The following is an 18,602-nucleotide window of genomic DNA, read 5'->3' on the forward strand; positions in this document are numbered from 1 at the left end:
TTGATGACTTTTTAAAGTTCTGTTTCTCCAGCGTTACAGAGATGAATTCTATTTCTGCCTGTTTTGCATCTATTTATTGAGACTTCCGCACCCGTACCATACATTTGTTGGATGTGTTCATGTAAGGCACAATACATTTTGGATTACTTTGAATTATTTAAGAAACATGTTTTTATTTGTTTTAGAAACCTTTAACCCTTTCAGGACCACACATTTTTCAGTGGGATGCTCCCACAGGAACAGATGTTTTTTGGCTGTATTTGACTTTCTTCCTATAAAAAATCACTAAAAATCTATTTTTTACAGTAGCATCTTGGAAATGGTGTCTTTTTTCCAGAACACTCTGGGAAACATTATAAAGTACTTCAGAAACCATACAGACGTTTCGCCTCTTTTTTTCCCAATACTATATATATATATATATAGTTTTTAAAGTCAAGTATTTTTATTATGTATTCTGCTTAGAGATACATGTATAAAAAGGTGTTATTCTATGACCCAAGGCACCTTACAATACTTCCTGAAAGTTTAGTTGAAAGATATTGATGTTTGGGCAAATTACAAGACTTTGTTTCACCTGAGTGATTGCAATGACATAATACACGTTTATTCTCAGGGTCTTTATAAGCAATGGACACTACTCTCGATTATTTTCTCAAAATAAATATTTATAAATAAAATATTAGTTAAGGAAAAAAAATACCTGATACATTTAGTTCATGAAATAGTATCTGCTTATATCCACTCATTTCTTGATATTTATAAATGTTGTTAAACCGTCTTACCAGGTTTGAAATTGGCTGTGAGCATCCAAGACCGCGAGCCACAGTACGCTGCCCTAGTCCAGCCTCCTTTTTTCTGTGATTTTCTTTATTGCTTTTATTCAAGCTTGCAATTCAACATCTGAAATCACTCCATATCCAGTGTCCAATCAACTGTCTCACTAATTAGGTTATTAAGTGCACGTGAACGTTAGTCCTTCCCCTATTCATTGATATGTGTTTCAAGCCTGTACTGCAAAGTACGATGGCCCTGTAAGTCATCAAAACAAAGTGCTTTTTTATCGTGTTTACACGATTGCGGTCCTAGAAGCCCACTTCAGTATGATCGTGTTAACACAATCCCGGTTCTTAAAGGGTTCATCATTTAAATCAGCACTAGAGTTTATGAAGCTTGTAGCCTACTTTATAAACTGTTAACCTAATTAAATGAAACACCAAATGAGTCAACATGCACAATCTAACTAAGCCTATACACAATGAGACCCATCAGTCAGTTACACTCAATTGGAGGAATACCTAACATTTTTTTTTCTTTTTTTTTTTCACTTAAAATGCTTGTATGTAAGTTTGGTCATAAGTTAGGATAGTTTTACAAAACACAAGCAAGTGGCAATCTAACCAATTGTGACCTGGAAATGATTTAATATTTTTTTACATAGAGAAATAATGTTCTAAAATGAGCAAATAATAGCCATAATTGGAACTTGTAAGAATCAAGTACTCGGCACACCCATAAGGATAGTGTTAGAGACAACAACATGCTGCATGGGCTCCTTAAGGTCAGTTTTCAGCAGCACAGCAAGTGGCTTGTACTGTATTTTGGAGGGTAGAAATATTAAGTTATTGGTGAATATAAATTGGTATTCTACTCAGGAATGTTCTCCTTTAACCGTTCACTATTAAGGATTTGTCGTAATTCCAGTTCCAGATGTTTTTCTGTGTATATATTTATTTTTGGAATAAATTAATAAGTTGTGTAGGGTATATTATTATAACAGAAATTGTGCACAGTTGAACAGTCAGAACCTAACCCAAGAATCATGCAATTACAGTAAGCGCCACACTACATGATTTCCATTACACGAGAGTAGATGTTAAAACTTCATGCTGATTTGAACTCGGCTCTCGCCAAGATAAGCACCAACTAAAACGTGGCTTTACAGTAAACTAATGTGATCCATATGTGTCTCCATCCATTTACGTTTCCTTCCATATGATGATGTAGATATCCTTCTGTCTGGTGTTAATGGCTGAAGTGTAATGCTGGCTCCAGGGATCAGCTTATTGCCCCCCTAGCGCATCAGCACACACAGCGGCTGCGATGCTGGCTCCGGGGATCAACCACAGCGCGGCCTCCCCAGCGCATCAGCATGACAACCGTCTGGATTGAGCTAAGTAGGGTACATCTCTGGGGTCTTCAAGTGGGCACCTTCCATCCTTGGTGTTTCGTCGACTAGCCCACAACACCTCAAGAGGGCTCGACGGTGATTCTGGCATCCCAGAATCACCCCCCTCCATCCCCCACTCAACTCAGCCCAGCTTACTTACCTGTACATCAGCGTTTCTTTCTTTCTATTGTGCTTGATATCCCCAGCCAGAATCTTTCCGTCTCAACCACAGCCAGCTGCTGCTCCTCTCTGCTGCTTCAGATAAGTTCTTCACTGTGCAACGCAACTCTTGGCCACGGAATCCGACGTCTTTGAGAAACCGGGTTGTAGAGAGTGCCACAAATCCTCGACAACCCACCTCCACTGGGTAAACCCGGACTCTCCATCCTCGCTGTTCCGCTTCAGAGGTTAGTTGAGCATACCGCAGTTTCTTCCTCTCATATGCCTCATCTACAGCATCCTCCCATGGCACTGTTAACTCTACCAGGTGAACAAGGCGTGCTGATCCAGACCACAAGACAATATCTGGTCGAAGGTTAGTGGTGGCAATCTCAGGTGGAAAAATAAGCCGTTTACCAACATCTGCCAGCATTTTCCAGTCTCTAGCAGCTTCCAGTTGTCCTGGGCAAGGATTGGTTTTAACACCTTTCTTGGTGGTTGCTCTCTTGGACGGAGAAATGTTGTCTTTTGTGTGTAATGTTTTGATGGAACAGGTGGCAACTTATTGGTCATATTACACTTGTCTTCCAATGCTAAGGCCAAACATCGCAGCACCTGGTCATGGCGCCAAGTAAACCGTCCTTGGCTAAGAGCCACCTTACATCCTGTCAAAATGTGCCTTAATGTTGCAGATGATGAACACAAAGGACATGAGGGATCCTCTCCTACCCAGAGGTTTAAGTTCTGTGGTGATGGGAGAACATCATATGTTGACCTGATGAGGAAACACTATAATTACAAACAAATTATAATTTGTCAGATATGAAATACCCTTTTCAACTACATGCTATACATTACCAGTGTAGAGCGAGCGTATCTGTTGTACGTGGGTGTGGGGTGGGGGGTTTAAGTTAGCATTTATTTTAAAATTACATACATTTACTGTATGAAGAAATTTCAATATTTTAAATACATTTTAATTTTTTTGAAAGGTAATTTTTTGGTTTATTTCCACACATTTCTATTGTATTATAACACATCATGATAATAATATATTAAAACTAAAGGGCCACACTCACCTAGCATTTATTGCCATTTTGGCAAATTTTATCTATAAAGAAAACGCAAATGTGATGATACAGCGCTTCAGATAAATAATTCAGGAGCTCCTACATGTATTAAAGCTTCAGTGTATGCATTTTCTTTTCAAAATTGCACTGGGGTTTAAGATCTGTCCTCTGTGTGTTATTTAAACAATTTTACCAACACGTGGGGACATATCATGCTATATTTTTCAGAATCCCACACTGACTCTTTAAGACATTTAAAAAGCAACACAATTTAGCTGGTATGTTAATAAAATGCTTGGTGTTGCATTTTTTGTGTTTACCTAAAGTCTCAGGACAGAGAATCCGCAATGTGAATGATATGATTTGCAATTGAATAGACAAATTAACGATGATGATGAATTTGGCCGGAGACCTTGTCCCTGGGTGCTCGACAGCTACCCGCAATGCTGGCGGGCTAGCGAATATACAAACGATATCGTGCAATCTAGTGCCGTGGATATGAAGTGACTCGTCGCCACCTCCCCCAAAAGACAAAGCCGCCAAACCAAGAACCCAAAATATGAAAGGATGAATGAAAATTAAGCACTTGAGACACGGGCCTGCCCCCCAGAGTATGAAATGCACAGAGGGAAAATCCAGCCTCTTCAGCCTGCACCCTGCAGAAACTAAATACTCGGCTGGTAGGAGGAAACCGAATCCATGGCTGAGGGTAGCCCTTCCTCCAGGCTCTAAAGACGGCCATCTCCCTGTTTGGCCTCATCGCGCATTGCTGAGAGGCCAAGCAAAAGAAACGACATGAATGCAAGCCCCACGGAGCCTTTATGCGCTTGGAGATGACGTGTTGATTAGTGGGCGGATTCTCCTTCCAGAAATACAACCAAGTTTCCCTGAAAAGGACACATTTAGTAATTCTGGGGAGGGATTTTTGTAGTAAAGTGGAGTAATGTGTACCTTTTGCAGCATTATTTATCAGCAGGCAGCACTTGCTTAATCGGATTCTGCTAAACAGGATACTACTGGAATTGGTGTGTCAACAATGAATAAACAAGCGTGTGTTCCGTCTTGGTGAGTTTATTTCATAGTAATAGTTTCAGGCGCAAACAAGAAAAAAAAATGGTTTTGGTCAGTATTTTCAAGGGGCTGTCAGTGACTAATTTTGCAGCTTGTTCCTCATACTGATATCAATTCATTTATTGACTATATGCTGCTAAATTTCAACTTCCAGGAGCAGTCATGAGCAGATGCTTTTGGCTGAGTGTCCTGAATGTTTTTTTCCAAGCTATCTGTTTTTTTAGTCTTTTTACATGAAGAAACAGATTGAAATGAAATGTGATAAGAAAATATTGCTTCACCTGAAATTCCTTATCTCTCCTGATGGGAAACTGTTGGGTGTGATATGGCTCAGAATATATACCAAGAAGGTAAATTGCAATAAATCTTGACATATTGAAACAGGTTGTCAAAAAAAGGGAGATTCCAGAAAACTGAAAAGACAACAGAAAAGACAACAACACTGTTAAGATGTATTAATGCTCCATTTAACTACTTAAGTAATACACAATTTAGTCATATAATGACAGTGATATTTTGGCAATTTATCAAAAAGAACATGAATGAAGACAGTAGGATTTTCTTCTAAGAAGCATGAGCACAAGGTGTTATGATTCATTCATAATTATAGGATCGTAGTTTAGTTCTCAAGGAGTTGCTAGAAGGCAAATGTAAATATTGTGAATGGTGTTTGAAATAATGTGAGACCTTATGTTGCAATTGTGGAATAACATTTCCATGCAAATATTATGACATTTTCCACTGGTGTACACTAGTAACCTGAGGCTTGTATCCCTATACTCTACTTGCATTTCTGGTTTTAGTAATAAGGAGCTTACATAAAATAATAAAGTGTATGTAGTAAACATTTCTGCTCCCAGTAAAACAGGAGGTCCCATTACAATAACCTATGTTTTTTTCTGGATTCAAAGTCGCCCCGGTTACACACATGGTGGCTGTGTCTCCCAAAGTACTCACAAAATGGTTTGTGGTTTTCATCACCCAGGCCGTCATGCTCTGGCTTGTCAGCATGGGGGTGTATCAGTAGATCTCTTTTATAGCGAGACACTCTGCTGGGACATGCCCATCTGCTGGTCGGGGATCTGCAGCTGGACAATCGCCAGCTGATTTATCAGTGTTTGACACAATGGTACAACTTGTTGGAACATTTGTATCCTAGACTCCATCTGTATCTTAGACCTTGGTCGTTAAATTAAGAAGCACAGCTATATCAGTGTTTGGAGCATGATAGCTGTATCATAGACTGCAACTGCAACCAAGAAAACAAGGATAACTGTGTCTTGTGTCGTAAAGGAATGGAAGACATCCAGGAAGACACCTACTAACCAGTCTTTTTGCAGATGCCAATAAACTCCCATAGAGGTCTGAAACAGTTGAAAGGCCATGATTAATGTTATCATGACTTAAATATATTTTTTTAATACTTCAATGTATTAGTTGTTTATATTTTATTGTGATGTTGTATTTTGGAAAGTGTTGTTGCCATTGAAATCAAAGTGGCTTGCTGGTTCTACCCAGGAAACAGAATTTTAAAGCACAAATCTGATAATCCACGCAATAACCCAAACACGTATGTTTTTAGTGAACAAGCTGTATTGACCAAAACTGTAAGTTATGGTACTGAGGATGTGACCACATAGTAATACATGTATTCATTTATAATTCTATTATGCAGACTAAAAAAAAACAAAAACAAAAAACATAATACATCAGAAATACCAAACAAAAAAGCCTAACCCAAACCATAACCCAAGTTTACCATAATAAAAGCATAGAAAAGTTAAATGGAGCATAGTGAAAGTATGGTAATGCATAGGTAAGCATTGTAATGACCAGCGAGGTATGGTAAAGCATATTAATAAACATGGAAAATCAGGGCAAACTATGGAAAATATATAGTGTAATAAAGGGAAACTGCTCAAATATCCCCAAAAAATACAGTGGTAAACTTTTAGAAGGGTACTGTACTGTGCAGAAACAAAATTAATTGCATTCATATCACAGTATTAACATCAATGGAAAAGTCCCCCTAAAGTTGTTGAACACCATGAAACTATTGAATGTGCACAACAAAAGCTCTAGAGTTCTGTTTATTTATCTAAACTTCATTTATTTTAGAATAACTGTAAAATAAAGTGCATTAACAGAAAAAGTGCCTTGAATAATGATGTATATAACACCCAGTATGTTTGTTTTGGTTTAGGCTCCATACTGTCACACTGCACATTGTCCTCATGGGATTACGTTATGGAAGTTGAAATTTGACGTCAGGGACAGGACATTAGGGATAGAGTTTCCATCTCAAGGGAGATATCAAATGGCCCTTTGGTAAACACCACAAGCGTGGAGCCAGACACTCTCCTGTCTCACACCAGTGACCTGGCCAGTTAACAAGCAGGCAGGGTGATGACCTGGTAGGCTACTTAATGACAGCATGGACTGGTGAATAAGATGTATGAGGACACTGATTCATCTCTTTACTAAACTGCAAAGGCTTTGTGAAGAATAATTTAACTGATATTTGGTTAGGTCTTCTGGTAACACCTACTGAACTGTCAATGGCAAGACTGGAACATCTCAAGACCCATTTTTTTAAATAGATGGAAAAAGGACAAGTAAGCCCTACCAGTAGGTGATTATAAGTGTGGTCTTGTTTACTCTGATGACCATCAAAACTGAAAGACAGGAAACATAATTTATTGAGATTAATGAGACATCAGGGAGCAAACAATTTCTAACAAGGTGCATAAAAACAAAATTCTTTAGAATACACCAATGCAACAAAAGAGCATATAATTTTAACACCATCAAACTTTCTTCCATTGATTATTTGAGGAGCACTGTGGCATGTTATTTCTGAGATTCTATGTATACCCTTATGCTGTTAATTATATTTGCTTTATTTATTTTATTAGCTGTTATTGCATGTCCTCTTGAGAACTGCAAAGAGAACAGTAAACAGGCCTGGTAATGAACTTTCCCCAGTTTATATTTATATACCAACCATTAATGTACTAACCAGTGGTTTCTATGTATAGTAATGGTTTTATGTGACCATTATTTCTATTTTACACTGCCTTTCAGTAACTTGTATTTTATTCCATTTCCCTTTGCAAATAATACTTAATTATTCTTTGTGGAAATTGTATTTCCTTCTAAGGAACTTATTTGGTTGTATTTCCTCAAGGCATAACTAATAAACAAATTCAGCATTATCTTCCCACGGGTAACCTGAAGGAGACAACAACAAGACACATTTCTCATTTCAACACCATTTCAAAAGGTTTAAATGCCAACCAAGGCCAATATGATAAATTAAATAAACTATTCAGTCATAATTCAAAAATAATAATTTGCCGTTGTAACAGGGCAGGGAGGCCTGCACATGATTATTTGTTTATTTTAAAACGGGGTACCCCTCCACCCCTGTGCAATTTATTATTTTGTATTTGTTTTGTTGTATTATTATTATTGTTATGATTTATTTATTTATGAATGTGCCGGCGAAGCCATATGTTTTTGTTATTTTTATTTAAATGGGTTCTGGCAGAGGCGAGGTTGGCAGCTTGTCCTCTGCCAGTAGTACTGAAAAGACCTCGTGGTAATGTGTAGCTGACAGCTACTGTGTTGTTAAACTAGTCGGCATACACACGTAATTAATACACTCGTGCAGATTGTGGCCGAGGGGTAATAGAATAATTACTAGCTAGTTAAACCCCTTGGCCACGGTATATAAACCTGCAGCGCTCTCAGTTCATGGTGGATGTACAGAGGAGAGTACGGGAGAGAGAGAGAAAGAGAGGAGGAAGGAGAAAAGGAATACTTGCACAGACAGATTACAGTGGAACCACAGCACTACAAAACGTGCAAGGAACAGAATAAATTAACAGCTCAGTGTGGCAAGGAAAAAAGAAACTATGGTTATGATTTTTTTTTTTCACGGTTATGATGGATTTTACGCTTTCCATATATATATATATATATATATATATATATATATATATATATATATATATATATATATATATATATATATATATATATAAACAGAAACGTCACTCTCACATTGTCTTTTGCTAGTGGGGGATTGGGGTGCCTTGTCATCTCTAGCCAATCAGTGATCTTCGTTCCCGTTGCTATGGTTGGAAACCTGCATTAATTGGAGAGGAAAAACAGGATTTACCTCTTCAGCCATCTTAAGCAGATTCTAATGGTATCTCTTCAGCCATCTTAAATAAAACACGTTGAATGCTCCAGTGCTTGGCCTTCTGTTGTTTAGCAGTTTTAAGCCTGTAAATTGTAAATCTCTTAGTTATATAACTAATTTATAAAAAATAAATAAAACACTGTAGGGTTTTCTTTATACACAGTGGTTGAATTATATTTTTCGTTAAATGCAAGTCAGACTTGGCATGCTTCTGGTTTTAATATTTATATTTATTTTTAAGTTTTTAATAAGGGAGAAAACTGTGTTATAGGGATCTTAACAAGTGTGCAAACATTCTGATTCCCTTACAGGACGGGTCATTTCTTTTAATGAATCTGTCAATAATCATCAGCTGCCACATTCTCACGATGTCTGGAGGAGACAAGCTGCTAACATTGCCCCTGCCAGACCACATTTAACTAAACAATAATACATCAAATCAGCCATGTTTAAACCCCACAAACCCTTCTTTTAAATACACCCCTAAATAATACATTATTATCAGCAGTGCTTTGTCACTCAGAAAACAAAACAAAATTAAAAACAAAAAAAACAAAAGCATTAAGGCAACTCCGGGGGGTGGATTAACACGTGAGAATCATACCCCTAAAGGGTTAGAGGCACCCACTGTCATGCCTTATTGCTTAATGACATAATAGTTCCTAACATTATTGAAAACTAGGTGTTGATAAGAATTCTCATATATAGTACATACATATCCACATTTCCTAAGTGGTAGTAGGATCACCATGAAGTATGTTGCATTGAAAGGATATGAGGGTGTTAACATTGGAATATGTATCTTGTGGAAAATGTTAATTGTGACTTACCTGTAACTGAGTGTATTAAATATCTCTTTAAAGATGCATCTTCACGATCAATCCTGAAAAAGGGACCAAAGTGGAATGGAAACAGGCCAATAAGCAGTACGCAGTGAACCCCAGAGTGTTACCACTCATTTCACCTCTTGCAGATTATGAATGGAGCGAGTATAATAATAAAAAATAAATCAGGGTAGAATGCCTGCCAAAATATTGGTTACTGTAAGTAATAAGTGCTTTTCATGTTATATTCTTTCACAAATCAACAGCATTGTTTTACCAGTTGGGATTGAGAATATGCAGAAACTGCATGTATTTGCGTTTTAGCAATCAAAAATGTAGTTCCAATTTGATCACAAGCGACAAAATGTTCTCCTTGTAGTATTAGGCAAACAAAATGTCTGGTAGCCTGGCATATCACCCTGGTGTGATAGTTACTTATTATTGAAATGTTTACCTGTAATGTGGATATTTTGGTAATGCAATGGTACCGATGAATAAAAAAAAAGAATCAACAGTACTTTTTTTGTATTGCCTTTCTTTCATTAATTATCTCTTCTTTACTGTACACTATTATTATTAATATTATTAATTTTTGCAAATATTAGATATTTTTTGGATTTAGCATATTTCATTTGTAGTGCACAGCACCATTGTAAATTTTTATTATATCTTTGAGCAAGGTAGTGTACTTTACCCATGTTGCTCCAGTAAAGTTAACCCAACATACTAATATATATATATATATATAGTAATAGGACTGGTATTCACTGTCGTTCGTTGCCCCTTTAAAATCAGACCCAACACACAGGAATTGAAGTTTTCAAAAAGCTGACGCGCTATTTTTAATAAACACAACAAAACACAAAATAAACACCTAGCTCCTTTTTGGAGCACTAACTAAACAGGCAGGTCCCTGACTCACTCGCAGGATGGCTAAGCCGTTTACCTGCCAAACAAAATAAACAAACAAAACACACAGGTTTTCCACACTACCTTTTTCAAGTACGCCTGCACGCACTCGCAAGCGGGCTCTTCACACAGCAGCCCTGAGCAGACTGGCTGCTTTCTTTTTATACCTGGCAGCTGGCCTCAATTTACAATAACAAGGCCAACTGCCAGAACAATTAACAAATGAAAACAATTACCAATTAACAATTAAACTAAACAAATGTGCCTACGCACATGTTTTCTGCAGGGAAGATTTAACCCCCTCCCTGCTGTCTTACTATATATATATATATATATATATATATATATATATATATATATATATATATATATATATATATATATATATATAAGTTTGAGAAAAAGGAAAACTGGTGTGTACCAAAATGATCAATAAGAGAAAAAAAGAGAAAAGGATATTTCAGGTACTTAAAAAGGTAGAATAATTGATTAAAAATCAATTATCAGGATGTTTCAGACTACAAGTCCTTCATCGGCTGAATACAAAAAAACTGTGCTTTAAGAAGTTGATAAAAAATACAAACAAGTAGTCTTTTAAACAAAATTCCAGAATGTTGATGATGTTGTTGATGATGATGATAATGATGATGATGACCTCAGAATAGAATGTTCATTCCAAATGGCTCAAAAGTGCCTAGTTTGAAAATAAGTTCACATTCCTTTTGTTTCCTGACAGCATTAGTTCCATAGCATTGAACCATCCCACAGATTGTGATGTCTTCTATAGTGTGGTCATTTCTGTTAAAATGTCTGGTGACAGGAAAGGTAGAGGTGTTAATTCGTATACTTCTCAGATGTTCCACGAAGCGATCAGCCAAGCGTCGTTTTGTTTCACCAATATATAGCTTGTTACATTTGATGCAGCCAATGCAATATACTATTCCTTTACTAATGCAAGTAGAAGTATCATGGTTAGTAAATAAGGATTTTGCTCCCTTAACTACTGTGTTGCTGTGAATGTATTTACAAGTAGCACAGCGTGACCCATTGCATAGAAATGTACCCTTAAGACCGTCCAGATTGGGTCGAATGTTACTGTGGACCAGATGCTCTCTTAGATTTTTGTCTCTTCTGTATGATATTAGAGGAGGTTTATTGAAAATAGGAGCTGTAGAAGGATCATCTGAAGAATGCTAACATTTCTTTGTATGATGTGTTGTAGTTTTTTGGTCATAGGATGATATGTAAGAACAAGGGGAATACGATTGTTGGTGTTCTGTGTTTTGGTTTTGTACAAGGCATCCTTTCTGTTTATTGTCGATACGCTTAACCGAGCTTCTCTAAGTATAGTGTCTGGAAAACCACAGTTTCTGAAAAATGCACACATGTCATTTGTTTTATTAAAAAAATCACTATCATCACTGCAAATGCATCTCAGTCTTATTAACTGGGAGTATGGAATGGAGTTTCTCCAGCCACACTTTCGCGGCAGGAGAAACTGTGGTCGAAGCCCCACGGAGGGGAGCTGCCGGCCATGAAGAAGGGGGGGGGGGGGGGTAATGAGACCAGCTCCCCCAGCAGCAATTTCGCTGCAGGAGAACGGGTGGCCGGAGCCCCACGGAGGGGAGCTGTGACCACCCCCAAAATGTCCTTGGCCGGAGGAGTCGGCCTGTGTGCGGTCCACCAGGACGCTACAGCTGTGGGAGGAGGACATTCCGCCGTGGCCGCCCTCGTGGCCGCCCTCGGAGACACCTTGCTTCCCCTGTTCCTGGGCTGGGACTGCTAGCCGGGACTCTGGGGACTAAGGGGGGAGGTGGCCGAAAAGGACATGTGTGCTGCACACAAGGGGGGGGGGGGGGGGGGATTTGTGGCAAAGTGTCCCGCACCTATATATATATATATATATATATATATATATATATATATATATATATATATATATATATATATATATATGTGCACTGTTTTGTTATTATTTGTATTATTGTTTGTGGCGCGGATAAAAGCGCCACGTATTTGTTATTGTTTTAGATTTTAAAAACCTTGTGAGGATGCGTGACTGATCAGCTACTGATTATTTAACTAGCTGACAGTCACGCATACTTACTAAACTCATGCAGACTGTGGCCGAGGGGTAATAAAAAAATTAACAGCTAGTTAACCCCTCGGCCAGAATATATAAGCCTCCAGCTGTCCGCGCTAAAGCGGAGAGTGTACATAGGAGAGTACGGGAGAGCGAGCAAGGAAAGCGTAAAACAACTATTAAAAACAACTGGTAAGCATGCTGGTTTACACCAGCACGATACTTATTTGTTTATTTGTTTGGCCCTTGTGCTTTGTTTGTTGTTTGTTTAAATCTTTTGTTTATTTTATTATTTAATAAATACGCTGAGCGCCGTAGAGCTCAGTTTCACTACCATTCCATCCATTGCCTTTGTTTACTGTTACTCCTTCCTGGTCCGTGACGCCATCACTGCAACAGCTCAGCCACAAAGTATATTTACGTAAATTTAAAGCAACATTTTCTGTGTTGATGATTATATATGATAAGTCTATTGGTTTGGTTATCAAACAAACAAAAAAAAAGCCTTGCATGTTTTTTGCCCCGCCCAATGTGTAAAACTAAAAATTCTCCTACAGCAGAGACAATCCGTGTTTTCCCCAGCAAACAGATTCCTCGGGTCCCTGTTCATGACGAGAAAGAGTTTAACTGAGTGCATCCTTTCGATAGTTTGATTGGTCTGGCAGCAGTATGGGTAAAAATAGACTGAATGGCCTTGCCCTGTATAGCGTGTGGAAGCGACATCGTGGGAGAAGTACAGTCGTGGACAAGTACAACGCAGTTAGAAGCAGAAAGGAGGAATTACATCTTTATTTTAAATCTGGAGTTGCTTTAATCAGAAAACATTGCAGCTTAAAGCCTTACAGCTGCTTGTATTTTTCTGATAATAAGCTGAAACTCGGAGCAGCTGATTCAAATTCTGCGGCGTTCTGAGACACGGGGGAGGGGCGGAGTCTGCAGCACAAACACAAACAAACAAAAGGCAGGCAGACTTCCCAGCGACAGCGTGTGGAAGAGACATCGTGGGAGAAGTACAGTCGTGGACAAGTACAACGCAGTTAGAAGCAGCTGCAGAAGCTAAACTAAACTTCCAAAAAAAACAACAAAAAAAATGGTCTTCAAGCCAGTAATCTGTGACAACTGCATGATGTGGGAAATCTGAGAAAACCCAACAGAGCTCAATCAAGTTTGTGTAAAGTGCCGCACGATCCAGGACTTGCTTCAGCGATTAAGCCTGCTAGAAAAGGAGCTGGAGGAAATGAGACAGCAACAGGAGCTTGACGAGCTGACATACCCACAATTCATGGAAGTCTGCACCCCTAGCAGACTGAAAGCCACCAGGGAGGTGGAAGAGAGTCGAAACAGCTGGGTTCAGCTAGGCAGAAGCAGGGAAAAAAAGAAACTTCATCAAACAAAACCACCAGAAATCCAGACATCCAACAAATTTCGGCCACTTCAACATTTAGATGACCAAAACCAACATCAAGAGAATCAAAGAAACAACATCCAGGACCTTATAAACAGGGCTTGCCAGGCAGCAAAAAGAAGGGAGGTCATGATTGTTGGGGACTCCATATTGAGAAACACAGCAAGTTAAATTCGCAGTTTGGACCCCCTTACTACAACAGTGTGCTGCCTTCCAGGAGCCTCTGTCAAGTAGTCATCCACATCGGTACAAACAACACTGGAAGAGACAGACCAAGAACCCTGCAAAACAAATTCAGAGAGCTAGGAAGGAAATTAAAAGACAAGACCAAAACTGTGGTATTTTGTTGGGATACTGCCGGCACCTTGCAAAGGACCATATGGACAGCTGGAAATACAAAATCAAAATGCATGGCTGAAATCGTGGTGCACACAGGAAGGCTTCACCTTTCTTGAACATTGGAGCACATTCTACAACAAGGACTATCTATATAGGTGGGACGGACTGCACTTAAACAGAAAGGGAACCAATCTACTCGGAGAAAGGATCCTTGAGGAGGTCCAGAAGCATTTAAACTAGAAAGGAAGGGGGGAGAAAACAAAAAAAAACAGAAGGGAGACCACATCAAAACAAGGGCAACAACTCAGGTAAGACAACTATTAAATGTATTTATCTTAATGCTAGAAGTCTCAGAAACAAAATGTTAGAACTTGAAGCTACTGAACTAATAAGTAACTACGATGTGATAGGTGTTACAGAAACTTGGTTGTCTGAGAGTGATGGAGACGAATATAATATTAGTGGGTACACACTGTATAGGAAAGACAGGCAGGACAGAAGAGGCGGAGGGGTAGCGCTATACATAAGAAATAGTCTTGAAGCCCAGGTGTTAAATCAGGACAAAGAAAACAATGCAGAATCAATATGGGTCAGAATAATGGACAACAATTCAAAGGGCATAATAATAGGAGCATGCTATAGACCGCCAAATTCAGACGCTGAGCAAAATAATCTGTTATACAATGACATTCGAAATGCGTGTAGAAAAGGAGAAGCCATACTAATGGGGGATTTCAACTTCCTCCGTATAAAATGGGAGAACCCGGTGGGGAGCATGACAGACGAAATTGAAATGGTGGAAATGACAAATGACTACTTCCTAACGCAATTTGTCAAGGCACCAACTAGAGGGGAGGCATGCCTTGATTTAGTCTTTTCAAATAATGAAGACAGAATAACTAAAACAGAGGTCAGAGAGCCATTGGCAAACTCAGACCACAACATGGTCTCATTTGAAGTATTTTTTAAAACCCCAAAAGTAATGACTAAAGCTAAGGTTTACAATTTTAGAAAAGCAAACTATGAAGGTATGAAACAGAGACTAACAGAAGTAGATTGGAGTAAAATAGAGAAAACATCCACAGAAAAAGGATGGCTGTTTTTTAAAAATGTAGTACTAGAGGCACAAAACAATTACATCCCAAAAGTAGAGAAATCTAAATCTAAAACAAAATGGCCAAAATGGTTTAATAGATCAATTTAAAAAAAATATTCAGCGAAAAAAGGCACTTTACAGAGCGTTTAAAAGGGACCAAAAACAAAGTACACAGAAAGAGTACTTGGAACTGCAAACATAAGTCAAAAAGGAAGTTAGAAAGGCCAAGAGAGAGATAGAAATCAACATTGCTAAGGGGGCTAAAACCAATTCTAAAATGTTTTTCCAATATTATAACAGCAAGAGAACATTCAAAGAGGAGGTTAAATGTCTAAGAGACACAAATAGCAAAATCATAGATGAAGAAAAAAAATAGCAAATATATTAAATGATTACTTTTCACAGGTTTTTACAAAGGAGGACACGGACAACATGCCCCACATGTCAACCTGTTCCTATCTAGTTTTAAATAACTTTAGCATAACAGAGGCAGAAGTGTTAAAGGGACTAGGAGCTCTTAAAATAAACAAATCTGGGCCGGATGAGATCCTCCCAATAGTACTCAAAGAAATGAAAGAAGTTATTTACAAACCGCTAACCAAGATCATGCAACAGTCTCTTGACACAGGGGTTGTACCAACAGACTGGAAAATAGCAAACGTAATACCGATCCGCAAAAAGGGAGACAAAACCGAACCAGGTAACTAATGACCAATAAGCCTGACTTCTATTATATGTAAACTTATGGAAACTACAATACGATCCAAAATGGAAAATTATCTATATGGTAACAATATCCTGGGAGACAGTCAGCATGGTTTTAGGAAAGGGAGATCGTGTCTAACTAACCTTCTTGACTTTTTTGAGGATGCAACATTGAAAATGAATAATTGCAAAGCATACGACATGGTTTATTTAGATTTCCAGAAAGCTTTTGATAAAGTCCCGCATAAAAGATCAATTCTCAAACTGAACGCAGTAGGGATTCAAGGAAATGCATGCACATAGATTAGGGAGTGGTTAACAGGTAGAAAACAGAAAGTACTGATTAGAGGAGAAATCTCAAAATGGAGCGAGGTAACCAGTGGTGTACCACAGGGATCAGTATTAGGTCCTCTGCTATTCCTAATCTACATTAATGATTTAGATTCTGGTATAGTAAGCAAACTCGTTAAATTTGCAGACGATACAAAAATAGGAGGAGTGGCAAACACTGTTGCAGCAGCAAAAGTCATTCAAAATGATCTAGACAGCATTCAGAACTGGGCAGACACATGGCAAATTAAATTTAATAGAGAAAACTGTAAAGTATTGCATGCAGGCAATAAAAATGTGAATTATAAATATCATATGGGAGATACTGAAATTGAAGACGGGAACTATGAAAAAGACCTAGGAGTTTATGTTGACTCAGAAATGTCTTCATCTAGACAATGTGGGGAAGCTATAAAAAAGGCCAACAAGATGCTCGGATATATTGTGAGAAGTGTTGAATGTAAATCAAGGGAAGTAATGTTAAAACTTTACAATGCATTAGTAAGACCTCACCTAGAATATTGTGTTCAGTTTGGTCACCTTGTTACAAAAAGGATATTGCTGCTCTAGAAAGAGTGCAAAGAAGAGCAACCAGAATTATCCCGGGTTTAAAAGGCATGTCGTGTGCAGACAGGCTAAAAGAATTGAATCTATTCAGTCTTGAACAAAGAAGACTACGCGGCAATCTGATTCAAACATTCAAAATCCTAAAAGGTATAGACAATGTTGACCCAGGGGACTTCTTTGACCTGAAAAAAGAAACAAGGACCAGGGGTCACAAATGGAGATTAGATAAAGGGACATTCAGACCAGAAAATAGGAGGCACTTTTTTACACAGAGAATTGTGAGGGTCTGGAACCAACTCCCCAGTAATGTTGTTGAAGCTGACACCCTGGGATCCTTCAAGAAGCTGCTTGATGAGATTCTGGGATCAATAAGCTACTAACAACCAAACGAGCAAGATCGGCTGAATGGCCTCCTCTCGTTTGTAAACTTTCTTATGTTCTTATGTTCTTCTTATATGTCCACAGAGACATGTCCCAGGAGGAAGTGTTACAGCGTTTTGTTAGATCAGGCCATTGGAGGATTGGCAAACTCTATTTAAAGTAAAGCCTTCTAAATCAGTGTTTTTAATTGTGGCATCATACAGTCCCAGCAGTCTGATCAGTCTAAGCACTAGTATCAGCAATCTTACCAGTCCCAGCAGTTTCAGCACCAGTCTTACCAGTTCCAGCAGTGGCAGCACCAGTCTTACCAGTCCCAGCAGTAGCAACACCAGTCCCAGCAGTGGCAGCACCAATGTTACCAGTCCCAGCAGTAGCAGCACTAGTCCGAGCAGTGTCAGCAGCAGTTCCAGCAGTAGCAGCACCAGGCTTACCAGTTCCAGTTGTCTCAATGAAGGTATTAACCCATCTACTTATTCATATTTATAAGTTCTATTCTTCTTGTCCTTTTAATATCACATTTCTAACAGTGTGAATAGAGTCATTTTAGGTTGGTGTTGTTTTTGCTGGGAGATTTGTTTTAAAAAATGTGTCATGAAATTTCAAACATCATCCAAGGTGGGTCACTGGGGAAAAAGAGTTAGCGACCTATATTGCTTTGCAGTTTGCATTAGTAGTCTCCATGCTTTCTGAACAGGATATGTGAGGGGGGGGGGGGGGGGGGGGGGGTAGACAAAAATTAGATTTTTGTCTCAGTAAAAATCTATTCCTAGCTACGCCTCTGCTTAATGAATATTGTGCGCAGTACCCTGGCCGACGGCTGAAGTCTCCGCGGCAGGACGAAGCGGGCCCATCTGCCTTGCCTTCCAGTGACTCCGAGTCCAGCTGTGCTGAAGCAGGAGAGGGGCGGAGCTCAGACTCTGAATACTAAGTGCAAGTTAGTTCTGTTAAACTATCTCCAGTTTTCTTCTGTGCAAATTATTTTTACCTGTACATTTATGCTATAAAAGTCTGTGTAATACACTTTTATATGCTGTGGTTTATTTGAGACCATTTTAAATGTGTGTAGGATCTTTATCTATACAAGGTAGCTCCACTGTGACCAAACCATTATTTCAATTAGAATGTCTGTAACCATGGTTTTGTTGCATGTTGAATAAAGAGGTTTCGCTAAATGAGACATTTCTCAATGGCATAAAAAGTCTGTTTTTTTAAAGCATAAAGGTCAATTTTACCCATTCTCTGCTTGAATGGTAAATTCTTTAATCAAACAAAATGAGTGTGATATT

This window comes from Acipenser ruthenus, chromosome 5 (assembly GCF_902713425.1).
Source record: "Acipenser ruthenus chromosome 5, fAciRut3.2 maternal haplotype, whole genome shotgun sequence".
Classification (NCBI taxonomy): Eukaryota; Metazoa; Chordata; class Actinopteri; order Acipenseriformes; family Acipenseridae; genus Acipenser; species Acipenser ruthenus.